The sequence below is a fragment of the Excalfactoria chinensis genome, chromosome 3 (assembly GCF_039878825.1).
Source record: "Excalfactoria chinensis isolate bCotChi1 chromosome 3, bCotChi1.hap2, whole genome shotgun sequence".
In the NCBI taxonomy this organism is placed as follows: Eukaryota; Metazoa; Chordata; class Aves; order Galliformes; family Phasianidae; genus Excalfactoria; species Excalfactoria chinensis.
Window position 1 is genome coordinate 67,505,419 of NC_092827.1, and position 4,436 is coordinate 67,509,854.

A 4,436-nucleotide genomic window follows, 5' to 3' on the forward strand; every position below is an offset into this window, starting at 1 on the left:
TTTTCTTAATGGTTATAGGATTCTGTTAGATGCGGGAGTGATAGGACATGACTTGGTTTAGTCTGAAGGTGGCACTACAAGGCCATTTGTGAAAGGCACTGCAGTAATATGATGCTTCATACATGCTTTCTTGACCAGTTACCCTTGCGTGGCATGCAGTCCCACTTCAGAGGTTCAGGTAAAATCAGGAATAAAGTGTCTCCTTGATTTCCTTTTCCGTTTATGTGATAGATATTGAAAGCAACCCAGTGTATGTAGAAGCTGCAGGCTTCAAATAGATTTGAAGTGGTCATGAATTTGGCTCCAACAAACCAAGTGAAATATGGAGACAGGTGATTGATTCTCTGAGACACCTCAGAGATTTACATGCACTTGGTGTCACTGGCCAGCTGACTTCATCTGAAAACAACTGACATCATCTGAATACTGTCATCTTCAACTTCCACTGATGCTGCCCTCAACCTATGAATGTGGTTGACAGCTAATGTAATTGCAGTTATTCATGGAAATTTATGGGCTAAATGTTTCTAAAGTCACAGGCTGGTCCCTCAACTGTTAGTGGTTGGAGGTGGTGAAGAAGGTAAAGCTTCAGATGTAGTGATTAAACTACATATTACAATACAGATAATACTACGTACTACAATGCAGGAGTACAGATTTGCTCTAATGTGGGATGGGGTTCTGTTTCAGGAGAAAATGAAGAGAACAGAAGTTTGGGTCTTTATGGAATTATATTACACATTTATGTCGTCTGAAACACAGTTTGTATGAAATTCCCTGTATTTTATAATGTTAGCCTCATGGTGTCACTGATTAACTGCTCTGCTGGTGAAATATGGTGGCAATAGGATGTAGTAGGCTGCATTTGTTCACTTTTACTGTCTTTATATTTGAAGTAGGTTTGTCAACAGGTTATTCAGAAAGACTCAAGGCCACACAGGTATTCCTCCTCTAGAGCCCTAAGTGGTTTTCTGCTATGGAGAACTCACATGCGGTGGAAACATTGCTCATTTGGGTCCTGCTTCTCGAGTGAATATCCTCAAACATGCAAAATTGATTCAGCTCTACAGCTTCAGATGCTTAAATGCATCACTGGAATGTATTGAGGCACACTTTGCACATGGATATCATCTGTCATCTGCATGGTTCACCTGGATGGCTCATCAGGTCTAGGTCACTGTGAGCTGCACGTTTGAGGAAGAATTTGCTGTGTCATGCCCCATGTTTCAGATAACCAAGCAGTGGATCCTAAGGTCCTGGTTCCTGTACTGCTGAATCAAGGACCTATCGAAAATGTACCACGAGGCCCATGCCTGCTGCAGCTGTGCAGCTGATCCACAGCCCATGGAGGTGCTCCTATGTCCCCCCTTCAGATGTAGTGTAAGCACACACCACTTATCTGAGCACCATCCATCAACAGTGTGGAAATAGAGGCACTATGGAGACTGCCTCAGCACAGGTATCTTCATGAGCCATCTAAGGACTGAATAGATCTCCTCTCCATTGGTTCTGCCACAGAGGGAGCGCAATTCATGCTTGGAAAAACTAAATTTTGAGCACCTAAAGGCACATTTTAGTGTGCTAAACTTTCTCTGTGAGCTGTTAAATATCTTTAAGCATGCAGTCTGCAGTGACTTCCTTGTCTCTGTAAGCAGATTTCTTTCAATAATCCAAAAAAATCTGTGAAGCTCCTGATTTATGTTTGTTCTGTTGTGTACATAGATGTGGCTGAGGGGACACAAACTGGTAGTGCTGAGCTGTGCTCAATGGAAAACATCCCTGGTTGGCAAGAGTCCCCTGCTCATCAGGTACTGCAGTTTTCAGCTTCAGTGTTGCTGCAATCAGTTGCAATTGCATTCAATGTTTTCCTAATGTTGCTGTCCCTCTGAATGTGGTGTTATCATATAGTCACAAAGATGGGTAAGTAAAGGGGCCAAAGAAGGATGCACTGAATGTCTTCCATGGCAGTAAGAACATCACAGAGAAGAGAGCTGTGCACGTGGGGACGTCTTTAGGGCTAACATCTTGATATGGTTTTGCATGAGCCTGGAGATGTGATCTGTGCCAAAACGTTTTGAGAAGTCTGCAGTGCAGTGTTAAGTATTTAGCCACTAATGATGTGCTACATTTTCCTGAAGCCACAGAATATTTCTGTCTTAAAAGCCTTAAGACTAGCATTTTTCAACTTGCTAAACATTTCATGACAGAAAGTCTCTTGTAACTTATTACCTCTTTGGAATAGGTTTTATTTTGGTGTTGTTTTTTTTTTTTAAACCCTCCAAAAATCCAGAACATCTGAGGTCTAACGTAGGCTTTTGTAGGCAATTTGTTATTATTTTTCACATGCATTCACCTTGCAGATTTCTGAGATGGGGTTTCTGAGCTGTCTCATGTGGATGCTCTACAAAGAAGGCTGGATGTTCTCTGTAGTTCATGGGCACATCCAGCCAGCTGGTAAGCTGCTTGCAAGGGCCTATCCTGATGATACATGGCTTTAAACTCATATGCCTTTTGCTAAGCAATGAAACTGCATGTGCAGGTTTTTGAAAACAAATATAAAGGAAAAAAATGTTCCCAGTAATAAACTTAAGAATCAAGTCAATCATGTCCTTTTATTCTTACCTACAAACACAAATACAATCTTAGTCGTTTTACTTCACAGGCAATTGTTGAAGAATGTCTGAGCCTAAATATAACAATATCTATGCAGCGAGTGAATGAATCTCAGTTCCCAAAATGCAGTTCTATCTCTGGCCATGCACATCATTTTTCATAGCTGTCTTCTTGCCTGTTTCACCTTCACTTGTAGATAACCTTGGAGCTAATTTCACCTTGGAGCTGTTCTCTTCCGTAACATTTTTTGGGGGAAAGTGTGAAAATACTTGTGGTCTATGAACAAGCTTCCATCCTATCTTAATTTTTAAATTACAGCCAAATAAGAAAGCCTTACACCATCAAACTGGCGGCTGATTGAAATGAACAGGCATGGCTTTTGAGTCTAGCTTGGTTATTAGTGACAGCACATCGTTATTGATGGCTTATATAAAATACATTTGTTGATCTTATCTAGTTACCTGTCCATTGCTGCCGTACAAAACTCACACCAGTTGGAAGAGATGTTGAAGGCAAATGAGGCAGACATGCTTTTCAGCAGACATTAATGGATTCTTAAATCAGATCCCACAGGTAAAGCAGGGCCCTCACCCAGCCACTTCCAATTTTCCCTTCTTTATGACCACATTTTCTCACTGATTTGCAAGCTCATCTCCCATGCAAGGACCCAAAGCATTCATGGTAGAAACCACAAACCTATCCATCCTCTGCTGTCCCTTTGTGCTATCCATGGGACACAGGGCAGTGATGGGCTGGTGTAGAGCACAGTGGTGAGGAGGCACCAGCACCATGATCCTTGTGCACAGGAAGCATTTTTGGAGCACTCTGGTATTTTAAGTGTCTCAAAAGCAGACATAAATGAGGGACTGGAGAATTAAGTCTATTAATTTTCTCCAGCTGCATGCCAAACCAGGTACTCTGCCTTCACCTGCTTGGATGCATGCACACGTACCCATCTGTTAGGGTGGCACCATGCCCAGGCTGGCCTGGTCCCCCTCATGGATGTTGATGCAGTGCCAGGTGTGGTGTTTGGTACCTGACCTCCATGATCTAACAAGCGGCCTCCTAACAGCATGATGGCCTCCTCACACAGCTGGCACATATGTATGTGAACACCATCTCTCTACTGACTACACTTCAGCTGAAGCAAGGAGGAACAAGGGCTCAGGGGCATTTGCCAGATGCACAAGTCACCCTACACAGACAGCTTGGAAGCTCTCACACCTCTTCTCCTTTTAAGGAGCATGGAGTACATGCCAGCAAAGCTCTTTGGCTGTCATGTCTAAGGTCATGCCAATGTCAGTCCTTTGCAATAAGAAGAAAATGAGCTTTTTAACAAGAGAAGAAAAGCCTGCTGAGTTCAAAGCACAAATGGAGCACTTCTGCTGCTGAGTGGATGAGGTGTTGCCTCAGAATATAGGGTGTCCTTCTATGCAAACAAATGAGCAGACAAGGTTGTCTGTGCAGGAAAGTAAAGAAAAAATAAATAGAAAAACTAAACAAAATAAAACATGAGAAAAGTGAAAAAAGAAATTGAGTTGGTTCTCTTAGAGGAGCAACTCATAATTGTTAAAGCAATACAATTATGTATTTGCAGGCTTTTGCTGATTAAGCTGTGAAAGCCTTGTGCTTCCTCCCACATTGTCTAGATGGACACAATCAATTAAAGCATCAATGCAGTAGTAGCAGCTTAAGCTGGCTTCTTTATGGAGAAGGGTGAGAGCAATTTTCTGGCTCCACTTAGCTAACAGGGTGAAGCCCATACTGTGCTGAACTCTGACAGTGCTCAAAGTTTTGGCTCGGGATTAAATTTTACTACAACT